This window comes from Nyctereutes procyonoides, unplaced genomic scaffold (assembly GCF_905146905.1).
Source record: "Nyctereutes procyonoides isolate TBG_1078 unplaced genomic scaffold, NYPRO_anot_genome, whole genome shotgun sequence".
Taxonomy (NCBI): domain Eukaryota; kingdom Metazoa; phylum Chordata; class Mammalia; order Carnivora; family Canidae; genus Nyctereutes; species Nyctereutes procyonoides.
The window spans coordinates 10337792-10351842 of NW_026575134.1; the positions used below are offsets into that span (position 1 = coordinate 10337792).

Sequence of the window (14051 nt, forward strand, 5' to 3'; positions counted from 1 at the left end):
GCACATGACCCAAGCCAAAGGCAGATGCTTAACTGACTGAGCCACCCAGGCACCCTCTTTACTTTATTTTTAGCTAATAATTGTATAGCAGAACTCATGGCAGTATATTATATAGCAGAACTTATAGGATGAATGTATACTATCAAATACATCTAAGATACACTTGAGCTTGATTTCAACTCTGATTTTTATTCCATATTTGCTAAAAAGTAATTTATATGGTTAATAAAATTAACCATATAGGTAGGTTCTTGGATTAAGTGAAGATTAGGTAGGCCTTAATATGATTTTTGTATCTATTGTTCCTAGTTTACTATTAAATACATATAAGGATGCTGCAACATCGAAATTGCATGATTATGCTGTTCAAAGCCAGGAAATTGGAAATATTCACCTCTCCATATGAACTCATCCATAGTACACAGATTGCATTGTACATAGTACATGCCTAACAATTCTCTCCAAAACTTCCATTCTCAAAGGATAATGACTTTTAAAAATTAAGTAATAAAGGAGAGAAATTAAAGGGTGTTTCTAGTCTTTCTTTTTAAGAACAGGAATTTTCTCTGAGGATAAAAATCAGGAGGCATTAAGATAATGGTGTAGAATTTAGATGTTGTTCTAATCAGATCTAAAGAACAGTTGTGCAGATGAAATAAAACTCTGCTATTCCAACTTCCTCTCCCTTGATCTGCATTCTCTGCAGGTCCCCACTTTCTTTGGGGGGTGCTATTGAAATGTACACCTCTGCTAATTCCATGATGCAGGATTGTTAAACATAAAATAATGTACTGAGGTAGAGCATCACGCCATCCATCACAACAGACAAGTCGGGAAACAGAAAAGCACTGCATTTTCAGAGTAAAATGCAATATAATGACCATTGCTTTGAAATGGATCAATCTGGCCACACTGGCGCAGCTGCGCGGCATTCAAAGCAGCAATCACAGCTGGCTCTGGTGTGGTACTTTTCTTCCCAATGTCATCTCATTTTATCCCCTCTGAAAATGGCAGTGGGGACAAAAAAAAAAAAAAAGATGCAGGAGACACACATCAGGTTTTCCTCCAGAGTCCTTTCTATTGTGTTAACAACTCTCAATTGTGCTAGCAATTTTCTCCTGTCTCGTATTAGGAATTACACTGGCACAATCTGTGCCTCTCCAGGTAAGCCTGCACCTGCACTCAGCCTCGTCCCATTTCCAGCAAGTTTGTAACTCAGTCACGACCATTTATGTTAGGCCAGAGATGGGCAGGAAGGCCTCATGACCAATGGGTTTAACAAATCCATATTGCTTAACCTAAGTCTTTCACTTATATTATAGTCAAGACTTTCTGCCTTGGGGTTTTTTTTCCTAATGCAGAAAGGAGGCAAGACGTCTAATGCAGATGAAGGAAAACATCTGTGTTGTTTGACTACACTACCTGGTGCACGGGTTATAACTGCTGTGCTGGGGTAGAAAGAGTATTGGATTTTTTTAAGAGTACTGGATTTAAAGAAAGCTGATTTCTAGCATCAATACAACCATCAATTATCTTGGAGACCTTAGACAAGTCCTTTGAGACAGATCATATAGCACCTGCTCTGTCTCCCTTGTAAGGTCGCTATGATGCTGAAAAAGAGAATCCAGATACAAATATATTCAGAAAATTTTAAGGATCTCCACAAATACGAAGTGTTTTGTCATATTATGACTCTTGAGAAAATAATCATAGATTCTAATCGATACCCAAAATATCTGATTTTATTTGATTTTTTCTAAGACTAAAAATTCTTTTGTAAGATGTAATAGATACTGTAACCATCATAATAGATACATTTTCTGTAACATCTCAACTTGAAAATTCCTACCACATGGCATCCACAAAAGTAAATTCCAGATAGATTAAATATCTGTTTGTAAAAAAAATTAATAAATTTGAGAAAGTACCAAATGAAAATACAGGCATAGTTGTATAGGCCTGTGTTAGAAAAAGCCTTACTAGTATAACATAAACCTAAAAGAAGAAAAAATGTAACATGTGTGACTATATAAAATTTATAACTTCTCTGAGGCACAAATGAATTTGGATGACAATGAAGAATTGGTATAAAATCTCCGCATATATAATAGTCAGAGCACTAACATCCATAAGCTATACATTGCCTATAAATCAACAATAAAGAGATAAATTATGGCAAAAGATATGAATAAACAATTCATAAAGGAAATATAAATAGCTAACAAACAAGAAAAAAGGTGCTTAACAGCACTAGTAATTGAAAAAGTGTATACGGTGACACAGTCCTTTTGAAGGAAAAGTTTGTAGTACCTCTGAAAGTGAAAGATGCTCATACAAAGAACACAGAAATTTCCTTTCTAGATGTCCTTTCTGCAGTAAGAGTCATACTAATATGAAGATGGTTACAGAAGCATATTCATGGGGATATTATCTTTACAGGTAAATATTTTACAAATGACTCAAAGATAAATCAATCAATAGGAGACTCCTTAAATAATTATGAACCATCCATAACATGGGATACTAGGATACTATGTAAATAATAGAAAGTGAGCCCTGCCACAGAAATATGTGGATGATGCTTTGTTAGATAAAAAAGAAAAGTTCTAAAATATATTCCTAGGATGAGCCTACTTTGTAAGAATACAAAAGTATTTTTATAGACCTATATATTATCTATTTCATGTACGTGTGTATGCATGAATGTGTGTCTGAATATGTACAAAGTCTTGAAGAATTTAGACCAAAATATACAAAATATTTACTGGAGAATGGAATATGAGTAATGAGGGAAGATGCCTATAACGTTGGACTATTATACCAAGAGCAATGCCTTACTTATAATTGAGCAGCAAAGTCCACAAAAATTTCCCAAGACTTTATTTCTTTGTATCCACGTATAAAACTTACTCAGTAATCCTTAGTCTGTAAGGAAATCCACTCAAGGTTGGGACCTTGTTGGTCAGAGAAATGTCTCCTTTATCCCCCAAGAAGTGAACCTACCTGGAAAGAAATTTTCTGCCTTCCCAGAGGGAGTTGAACATTCCAACTCTGCAGTCCACAGTTGGTTTAAGAGTTCACCAGTCTCAAACAAGGACCAGTTAGGGTAAACCAAGATCCTAGGGGAAGGAAAAAGCTTCAGAAAGCCAAGGAGTGGGAGCACGTAGGGACAAGGTCCCAGTTCCATCGGGGTGTGATTTTTCTAATCACTAGTAGTATGAACCAGCTTTCACAGGCCATAGTCATGTTGATCTTGGGCTCTGCCAAAAATGAAAGTCTACTGCACATCTTCCTCCTCCAAAAAACTCTTTCTCAGTGTCTTGCAGAGCATTAATTCCTGGGAACTAAAATTTTTTTTTGTCTATTCACCTATTTATTCAGAGGGTTCAGTTTCTGAAAGGACATTTCCTCCACGTTTATTTTTTTAATTTTTTATATGTATATTTTTATTGGAGTTTGATTTGCCAACATATAGTATAACACCCAGTGATCATCCCGTCAAATGTCCCCCTCAGTGCCCATCACTGGGAACTAAAATTTAATGGGAAAATAAAATTTCCATGATCCAATAAGTTTGGGAAATACAAAGTCAAGTTTATCCTGGCAAGAGTGTCCGACTACTTCTAATATGTAAAATGTACTATGAACATCTATAAGAGATTATGGTATATAGCATTTTATGTATTATGGAACCAACAAACCAAACCACTGTCTGTAGAATGTTAGTTTGGAAAAATGGGACCTAAAATGATAAAATGTCCTAGGTCTTGGCAGTAAGGCTTATTTTTTTTTAAATTAATTCAACCAAAATTGATGAAATACCTTGTTTGTGCTTGACACTATACTGGGTACTAATGTCAGGGGATATGACACAGTTTGGTGGATGAGATAAAGACAAAGAGATATTTGTGGTTAGGTGCAATGATGGAGACATGACAGAGATGCATCAGGAACAGACTGTTAACACAAATAATCCTGAAAGGGTAGGGAATAGATGGGGAGGGGTTCTTTGGAGGCCAATCACAAACCAAGAATTCTCACCTCCGATCTGCAATACTTGACATGGATTTGTCAAGTTTTACCCCTCAGGTTTGATCAATTCCTGATTTTCATTATATTTACTGGCTAATTATTAATGTGTTGTTTTTTTTTTTTTTTTTTGGCTTTGGATCTTTATTCATCTCCATCCCCTATCTGAAGAACTCTGTTTTTCCTCCCTCTTCTTTCTCTTAGATTCTCAGGTTTTTCCACCATCAAGAGTTTGACTAATTTTTTCTCAAAGGCATTCAGGTCTTAGAAAATTTTTATGCTGAATAAAATGTACTTAACCATAATAGTATTTTAATTTCATTTTTATTTACCAAAACACATATGAGGGGCACCTGGGTGGCTCAGTTGGTTAAGCATCCAACTCAGGATCTGAGCCCCATGTGGTGCTCTGCCCTGGGCATGGAGCCTGCTTTAGATTCTCTCTCTCTCCCTCTCCCTCTCCCTCTGCCTCTTCTCTCTCTCTCTCTCTCTCTCTCTCTCTCTCACTCTCACACACACACACACACACTATCCTTTAGAGTTATAGGTCAGCATATTTCTACAAAGGTAATATAATTTCAGCCTAACAAAGGGAATCTGATTTTCCAGGTGCTTACTATAAGTAAATCTATAATTCTTATTTGACTTTGGAAACAATAAACATAAGTAGTTAATGAACTGCCACTATTGCCTTCAAAGTCTGTAGGACTGGGGAATATGTTTCATCTCTCTAAATTTTTGAGGATACAATAGGGGAAGACTTAACAAAGTAAGTAGGAGATGTTTTCTGTTCTGTAAAATGATGGATCAGATTAATCTACCTGTAAGATTAGGGACCCGGTATACAATGGTTCCTCTTGTGACAGAGGAGCAACAGCAACCACAAAATCAACAGAAGATAAAGGAAGTCATCCAGAAAAGTCACAGGTGGTGTGAGGCGTCTATGGAATATCCAGGTGGAGATTGTCTGGAGACAGAGAGATGGGAGTACCATGCTCCACACAGAGGTTCGAGATAGAAAAACTAACACTGGAATCATGCATAGTAGTAATGAAAGCTTGGAACTAAAGAGTAAAGCTCAGGGAGGGTATGGATACAGAACCCTTGGGAACATCAGCGTTTAAGTGGAAGGTGGAGGAAGGAAAACCAGTAGAGACAAAAGAAAACTATAAAAAGGAAAATAGAAGAACTAGAACAGAATGATGTCAAAAAGCCAACTAGAAGAGAGAGAGAAATGGTCACAAGAGAGCCTACTGTGTCAGAGTTGACAAGAAAACTGAAAAGGGTCTTCTGGATTTGCCAAGAAGGCATCATCTCAGAGCAACCCAGTACGGCAGGTATGGGAAAGATTGGTACACGTGAACTTTGAAACTAAAGGGACTTGTGCTGGGGTGTGTGTCGACTCTGGCAGCTGTGTGAACTTGAACTAGGTGTACAACCTCTCTGAGCCTGAGAATCCTCATGACAAAGTGAAAATTCTACATTTATTTCTGATTTTCAAGGTAATCTCTGAAATGAATTAGTGCATATAGAGCTTTAATTACAACATATGATACTGTGTTAATAAAGCAGAGTTCCAATAAATGTTGGATTTCTTCCTCAAAATGAGATCTCGACCAGCACACATTTGAAGTCCTGGAGCCAATTTCAAGTCATTCCTTACATTTTACGTATCTAATAATCGTATACTTTTGTTTTATCTCTCTTAGCAGCTCACCCACAGCTTATTCCCACAGCCACCAACTCTGCAGATTTTCACTACGTCATGCCTGCATGGCTATAAGGGGCTCCTGACACCTCTCTCTTGTTCTCATCCATCCCATCAATGTCCAGCATGCATCACGGCCATTAAACCTTTCCCAACCCATCCGTGCTCTGCATCACCCTCAGGAGAAAGCATGAGTCTTTAGGATAGTTTCTAAGTCCCTTACCCCATGCTCCAGACCTTTCTAGGTGCCTCTCATTTCCAAGGAGTAAAGTTCTTTTTTTTTTTTTAAGATTTTATTTATCTATTCATGAGAGACACAGAGAGAGGGGCAGAGACATAGGCAGAGGGAGAAGGACTTAATCCCAGGACCCTGGGATTACGACCTGAGCCGAAGGCAGAGGCTCAACCACTGAGCCACCCAGATGCCCCAGGAATGCCCTCATTCTATTTGCCACTGTCAACCCCACCATTTGAGATCCTGAAATCCATAAAGTGTTTTCTCTTAATCACTCTGAGGTCATTTGCCGTCCATGATGATTTTGTGTGTGTGTGTGTGCATTCAATTTAATCTGTTTCGTGATTCTATGTCAAGCAGACTAGAAGCTCCTTGAGGACTAAGATTGCCTGTTACACCTCCTTGTTCTCTTTCATAATGCTTAGAGTTATCCTGGACATGTTTTGAATACTTGAAAAATGCTTGTTAAAATGAAATAAAAATTTTGAAGCAGACAAAAACAACTTGATAATTGTTTTAACAGTGGCTAGCTCACAAATACTGTCACTAAAAAAGAAAAGGCTTTTCAACGTTAATAAATAACGCAGGGGCATGATCCTAGTACTGAAGGTACATGAAGAAAATAATCCATTTTTCAGATGCACAAAAGAAAATGAAATGAATGAGGTAGGTAGATTCCAATGCAGATCTGTGGGTGGGCTGCAAACCCTAGTGGGGTGGGCCGCCCAATTTTGATGAATGTATATCATTTACTTGTCACACAGCTGAAGAGATACTTACTATGATGTCCATTAGACCAAATTGGGAGCAGAAAAGTTCAAAGATATAAAGTAGAACAGGATATTGCAGGGAAGAGGCAGCAAATAAAACTTATAAGCAGAATTCCCGTTGCACAGAACGTGCAAGAACAACACATATCTGGAGGAGAGAGAGTCATTTGGGCACAGGGCAGCTCCAGCGAGGGGACAACACAATCCTCCAGGGAAATACAGTGATCATGGTAGGTAGGTCATTGTCTTTTAGTTTTGGGTTTTTGCTCTTTCTTAGTTTTTTTAATTTTTAAATTTTATTTTATTTCTTTTATTTTTATTTTTTATGTTTTAATGGGAATTGCATTTTTTCTTCAATTGCTGAGCCACCAAAAACTCTAATGAATTGGGGGCAAGAACATACTGAACAGAAAGGCCAAGTTCCACAGTGATAGGCAATGTGGTGGGGCCAATGAGGGCGGGGAGGTGAGGGACCATATGCTCTGAGCCACAAAGAAGGGGTTCAGGCAATTCCATCCCTGGTGGTGCAGATTATGAACTTGGACAAGTGACCTAAGTTCTGTGACCTTCAACTTTCACATTTGCAAGGCAAGGTGATGAATTCCGTCCTGGTAACATTAGAGAAGATGAAGCTAAATAATATGTAAAGCACCTAGACTACACTCAGCATATTGCCAAGACTTAGAAATGGCTGCGTTATCATCTCACCTCCTTTGGTGAGTCACTTCTCTGCATTCCCTCATATGAACCGGCATGGAATAGGGAATGTACATGACCCTTAGGGTCTCCTCAGACCCTAAGTTCCAGGAGTTTTGCTCCTGTCAACCCTAACCAACACACAGTCAAAGCTTAAAAGGGTTAACATATGAAGAAGTAGTCCCATCTGGGGTGGCCTGGCAGGGAGTGTGGCTGCCTTTCCATCAAGCACATTAGATTACAGCCAGGCTGGGAAAGCCTCATGAAAACTCTGCGTTGGCCTGCCAGTCACAGTGGCTTTAACCCCCTGGGAAGCGCGACATAATCACTGATCCCAATGAGGTTGTAATCTTAGGAAATACAAACTCTTTGCATAATTTAAATACATAGGCCAAGGATGACTTCGAAGAACTAGAAACAATGGATGGCGTGGTGGTTGATATGAATGAGAAGGAAGAGCAGGGCCCTACCTAATGCTGGGGTGGGAACTGACCTACCTGAGGGTGGAAAGCCTTACCTGGCTCATGATGGGATCAACATCTTTGGTAAAGCCTCCCATAAAGAAATACTTGGTAGACACAAAAGCTTTGATAGAAACCCACTTTTAATCTCAGGGGTACACCTGAGCTTTCCTTCCCATCTTTATTGCTCTCCTTTTACATAGGCCAACATGCCCTGTCCATTCCTTCCCCTATATGGGATTACACCTGCACGTACCCCTGTTGTGCATTCTGGGCCTACATCAGTTCAAACTCTAATGACTACCAGCAGCTTCAGGTGACAAGTGCTTCCAGTCCCTACCCACCTGATACCAGGCCCAGCATTCATCAGGACTCAGAAAGCACATAGCCTGATTGCTGATGGGGCCCAGGAGAGCAGTGGTACTCATACCCTGGCCCACAGAGTCCTGCCTGGGGCTCCTTTGGGGAATGATGGGGCAGCAAGGCAGTGGAACTCTGAGCCCCACTTCCTCCTTAGCATGCCTGCTTTTATCCATTTTCTATAAATGATTTCATTTAGAAAAGCATGGATACAAAAAGGAAAAGTTGGCAAAAAAAAAATCAGTGGTTTAACTATTGTATGTTAAAGAGGAAATTGAGGCCAAGAGAGGTTTTAGGGATTTGTTTAAAGCTACTTGCTAAATAAAGCATCAATGTGAGAATTAGACCATGCATTTCCATCCACAACCCTGCCCTCTACACACAGTGCCTTATGTGCAATGCCTGGTTCTCCATGCTGTTACTTCCAGCACCATGTGCTCTAGAAACTTCTCCACAACTCAACTCAGCTCCAGTGGGGAGCCTGCTGTCTACACTAGAGAATCAAGTAGGAGGATCAAAGCAACTCCTTTAAACCAATAATGATGGTTTAGACTTGCTTCTTGGGAGCTTTTCAGAAATCCTCTAATGGACCGAGAGCTTGATATTCACTTCGCCTCAGTCAGAATTTTTTGACCACACCCGCTCTGACACATTGCATTTCTAATTGCCACTGATGAGAGCAAAAGAGTTAAACTTATGCTGGCAAAGGATCACAAGCCAGCTCTGAAAGCTGAGCAAGCACGGCTCTGGCACGGCAGCATACAGACCCTCCAGAGTGCGTAGGAAAACAGTAGAAACACACAGTTACTAGGTGTAAACACAGTAAACACAGTTACTGGGCTAATAATAATGAATGATGTCACAGGTGGTGCCTGGAAAACAAAATTTATGCTATATCTTAGTTTCTCAAATGATCATAATGTATGTTCTAGGGAGGAGTGTCTTATTAATTAAGAAGTATGGGAAACACTAAATACCACTCCTGCCCCCTTAGAAATTTACCAGCCAAATGACATAATGGCTCTGAGAAGGCCAGACTGTTTACTTTTGTTGACACTAAACTTATTTGATCCCAGAACTATAGTTTTGCTTTATACCTGTGAAAATCCTGCTAAAGAGATGTACTTCTTGGAACACACTTTGACAAGCACAACAGCACAGAATTGGTAGCAGCTTGCATCATGGGGATTTATCTAAATTGCTAAATGGAGATTATCTGATTCTTGGAGAAAACTAGGACTACCAGAAATAAAACACTGTCAAAGTTGGCATGCAAACAGGCCTGTTCAGTGAACCACTCTTCTATAGAGTGTCCAGTGTTAGACACAAAAATGCCACAAAAAGAAAGAAAGGAAAGGAAAGGAAAGGAAAGGAAAGAAGGAAAGGAAAGGAAAGGAAAGGAAAGGAAAGGAAAGGAAAGGAAAGGAAAGGAAAGGAAAGGAAAGAAAGAAAGGAAAGAAAGGAAGGAAGGAAGAAAAGAAAGGGAGGGAGGAAGGAATGGAGGAAGGAAGAAAAGAAAGTGTCCTAAATACTTTAAATGCTCCTGAGTCTTATTTGCACTGTCTTCATGTCTCCCCCTCTTTGTGCTATTTCCATAATATTACATGGTTGCATTTACCAAGTTTCTCTCTTGCTACATGCACTTAGCTTTTTCATGTTCTACAGCCACAGACTGTACCCATAGCCCCTAACCATGTGTCTTATAATAATGTATCCTGGTCGCCATGGAAACTCCATGAGAGGGTATAGATGGATCAGCGGAAAGGAATCCCCACAAACAGGGAAAAAAAACATCACCCAAAGCCTGTGTCACAATGAATGGCAGATCAAGTGCATGTTTTCTGATTAAAAGACAGCATTACTACACCCTGCAGGTTAAAGGAAATTGAAGAAGATGACCCGTACACCACATAGGATACCGATGCATAAGAAGACACCAAATCCTTATCCTAAATGCCATGGCAAAATGGATATGGATTAAGCAGGCATGAGACAGTCTATTTCCTGTCATGCATGATCTATTTGCCCTCTCCCTTCTTCATCACTATTTCCCTGAGAGTCCCTAACATTCATAGTAGTGTTTTTTATATCATGTAGTTGAAGGGAGATGAGGCACTGTCACTGACTGGTGAAACCAGGAACCAAGTGACACCCACATGATTTTGCTCTCAGGACTTGAAAGATGCCTCATCAGTTTACCCGGACCTTTCTGAAGCCAGCTACCTTGAGAAAATCACTTGACCTCTCTGGGCTCCTTCTCTTCACCTATAAAACAAAGATACCGATATGGATCTGTCTGGCAGGGTCAATACCTATACCAACATATCTGTCATACAGCTGTCTTTGGCAGATTGAAAGCTGGGGAAATACCAAATTTTCGTACTACAATTCTACTGACCTTTGCGAAATAAGACCAAGTTAGCACAAAGAAATATACTCAAGGCAGACCGAGATGACTCAAGTAGCATACCAGTTTCAATGAGATGCAGGTGATGTGCTTTCGAGAAGATAGAGATCCTTCATGAAGTATTAAGCCATCTCCCTATCAAAATATCTGTGATCATAAATCTCAGCACAGAAAAGAAAGAGGAAAAGGAGGAAAAGAGTCTAAGAGACTGTGCTTACAAAGAGAGGGTGATGAAGCTAGGTGGCAGACTAGAACAAATGACTAGGGTGTGGAGAATCCCCTACTTAGCATTTGCTCCTCTACAACCACTAGCAGCTCTGCTAGTCTGACCCAGAATTTGCATCATAATTTATTCCCACTTTGAGCCCAAAGCGTGAAGACTTAAGGATTAATGGGAGGTGTCAGTGATTGCCATGAGTTCAATTCCACATCCGTTTAACAAGTAACTGTCACATGCAAGACACTGGGTTGGTCTCAAGAAGCCACAAAAGTGGGGAATGTTCTTACTGAACAATTCTCTGACAAAGGTTAACCTCCGGGAACTTAGACGCCAGCCCTTCTAAAGGTTTTACCTCTGGCAAGGAGATGTTTCCAATCTCACAACTATCCTACAAGTTAGAATATTATATGTGCTTTCGGACCATGTATAATATTCTAACTCGTAGGGAGAAACCAGTTGCAAAGAATTACTCAGCAAAGGTTTCATGGGGTATGCTGGGGTTTACATAGAGCTTGAGGGCAGGATTTCAATAAACAGAGATGAGAAGGGGCAGGGATCCAGACGTGAGAAGACATTAGCCCAGTCTGAGAGAAATATCAGGTTCAAATAAAGCACTGTCCCATGAGGCAGAACACAGACTGGCCCCCTCTTGCAAATGGCTGAGGGATGTATCATAGAGTAATGGGAACAGGGACACTGAAGGGTTTTGAGCTTTGGCTTGCTGCAGAGACTCCAAGCCAAGAGACCAGCTGGATACACGAAGGTGGAAGGAACCAGGAGAGCAATGAAGGAGGGATGGAGTGCCTTTTCTCTTAGCCTACTGTCCCAGGAGCTCTAAAATAAGGCTTCCACCTCCGGATTATTGAAATTATAAAATCCACTTGCCTTTCCTTACTCTTCACCTTACTGGGTGCTTCATACAGAATTTATGAATGATCTTAATAACTAACACTTATTAAGTGCTTACCGTGCATTAGAGCTTCAACACGGGCCCTATGGTAGCCACATCCTCTTCTGGAAACCCTCTCTCAACCTTTGGGACATTGTTTTCTCTAGAGTCTCCTGATAGCTTTCCAACTCCTACTGTCCAGTGTCCCCTACTGGTTCCACTTCTGTCCAAGCCGTGAGAGACACGCAGACAGGAAGGAAGCCCTCTCATGCTACATTACCATCTCGGGTTGGGGGTTGGCTTGTTTAAACTGCACATGCCATCCTAGGATTCTGAGGAGGCAGGTCTTTCTGGCAGAGAACGACTGGTCCTCTCTCATTTTCAGTAAGTTTAAATAGATTCTTTTCTCTTCCCTTCCCCTCCTCTACCTTCCTCTCTCCTCTCCTCCCCTTCCCAACACCCCCTCTCTCATTTTTCTCATTACCAAATTCCCAGTTTCAACTCTGCATAACAGTACATTTTGTCTTATTTCCTCCCTCCATCTGTCTTTCCCTTCCTTCCTTCCTTCCTTCCTTCCTTCCTTCCTTCCTTCCTTCCTTCCTCTTTTCCTCCCTTCCTCCTATCTTACCTATTTATCATCTCTCATCTTTCTTTTTGTTACCTCTTCCCACTGTGGTACCTAATATAATACCCATTGCCATACATGTTCCACGCATTTTTTCCTTGACCTGCCTTGCACAGGGTCGGTCTGCAATAATTATCTAGATTGAGCTGTATGCTTATGTGTTCACCAAATAGAAAGGCACATACATTTCAACCTTTATAGAAGACTATTTAGAAATTAAAAATGATAGACCAGGCTATAAAAGTGTGAGTCCTCGTACAAAAAATTCCAAGTGGCTTAATTATATTCGGGTGCTCCACAGAGCTGAGGCTTGGGGGAGCTTTCCATCCAATAGCACTCTTTGGACCAGATTGGGGAATAAATAGAGAAAGAAAATGCAGCCATTACATCATTGAATAATTATAAAGTGCCAGTGAAAGATGAGAACAAGCCTGGGGACGAAAAGCACAGCATAGGGAATATAGCCAGTGGTACCGTGACAGTGTCCTGTGGTGGCCACCGGTAGCTACACTTGTGGTGAGCACAGCATAATATATACAGTTGTCAAATCACTGTGTTTTACACCTGAAACTAATGTAGCATTGTGTGTCAATTGTACTTCAAGTGACAAACAAGTAAATAAAAAAAAAAGATAAGAGGAAGTTAACAAGAACATAATAATCCCATAAAAGCACCAGCGGAGGGCATTTAAACCCCCTGATAGTACCCCACTCATGCCTACAAACTTGCCTAAATCCATGAAACTCTAGCAGGAGTATTTGCCAGGATCACTGGAACCTCAATCCTGCCAGACAGCATATTTTATAATTACTTACAGAATGCCTGAGTGAATGAAAATCACTTTTAAAAAGAGCTCATTATTGAGCACTCCAAGCCATATGCTTTGTTTAGTGCTTACTGTGTGCTGGTCCTTTAGTCTCCCTAACATCCCAGGAGGAATCCATCATCATTACTCTCACATTACAGATGAAGATACCGAAGCTCAGAGAAGCCACGCGACTGGCTACAGTTGGAAAAATGGGATCCAGGCCACCTGCCACAGACCCCTGCCCCTCACCGAAATAGGGTTTCCTGAGTGAGTGGCTGGTGTCCTGAATTTTTATCTACTGCATGAAGCATCTTCCTCCAAGGAGAAAAACTGGCCGCTTACCATCCAGTGTTCATTTCTCCTGCTTTATGACAGCCCCGAGAGGGAAGAGCAGTCAACTCTATACGGATACCTCAAAGTTTGGTAGCTTATTGAGGTCACCCTTCCAACACTTTGCTGCCCATTAAAAGAGTGTATGTTTAATCCTACTCGATTCTTTGTGGGTGTCCAAGATCCAACTGCAGAACAGAATCATTCACCATCATCCAAACTCTTCACCAAAGGGATGTTTAACAGCGTGCATTAACCATGCAACAAAAGGGTGAAGCCTTGAAAAGGTTTTATTTGCCGAGTAAATGTAGCTTCAAATTAATTTCTTGCAATCATTGTTCATTAATATTTAATATATTTATATGAAGGATACCACTTCACAATTCCCTATACGTTCAGCATTTAATAATGTAGAAACAGCTTATCTTCAACTCACGGAGACTGGATTTGCAATAACTAGTAATGTTAAATGTATTTTTAAAAAATCAATAATAAATAAATGCATAAGCACTT

At 40.2% G+C, this 14051-nt stretch overlaps 1 protein-coding gene across 1 annotated transcript in view; it reads right to left on the reverse strand.

Moving 5' to 3' along the window:
• The window catches only part of POU6F2 (POU class 6 homeobox 2), a 468834-nt gene that overhangs the window by 284972 nt on the left and 169811 nt on the right, over window positions 1–14051 (reverse strand).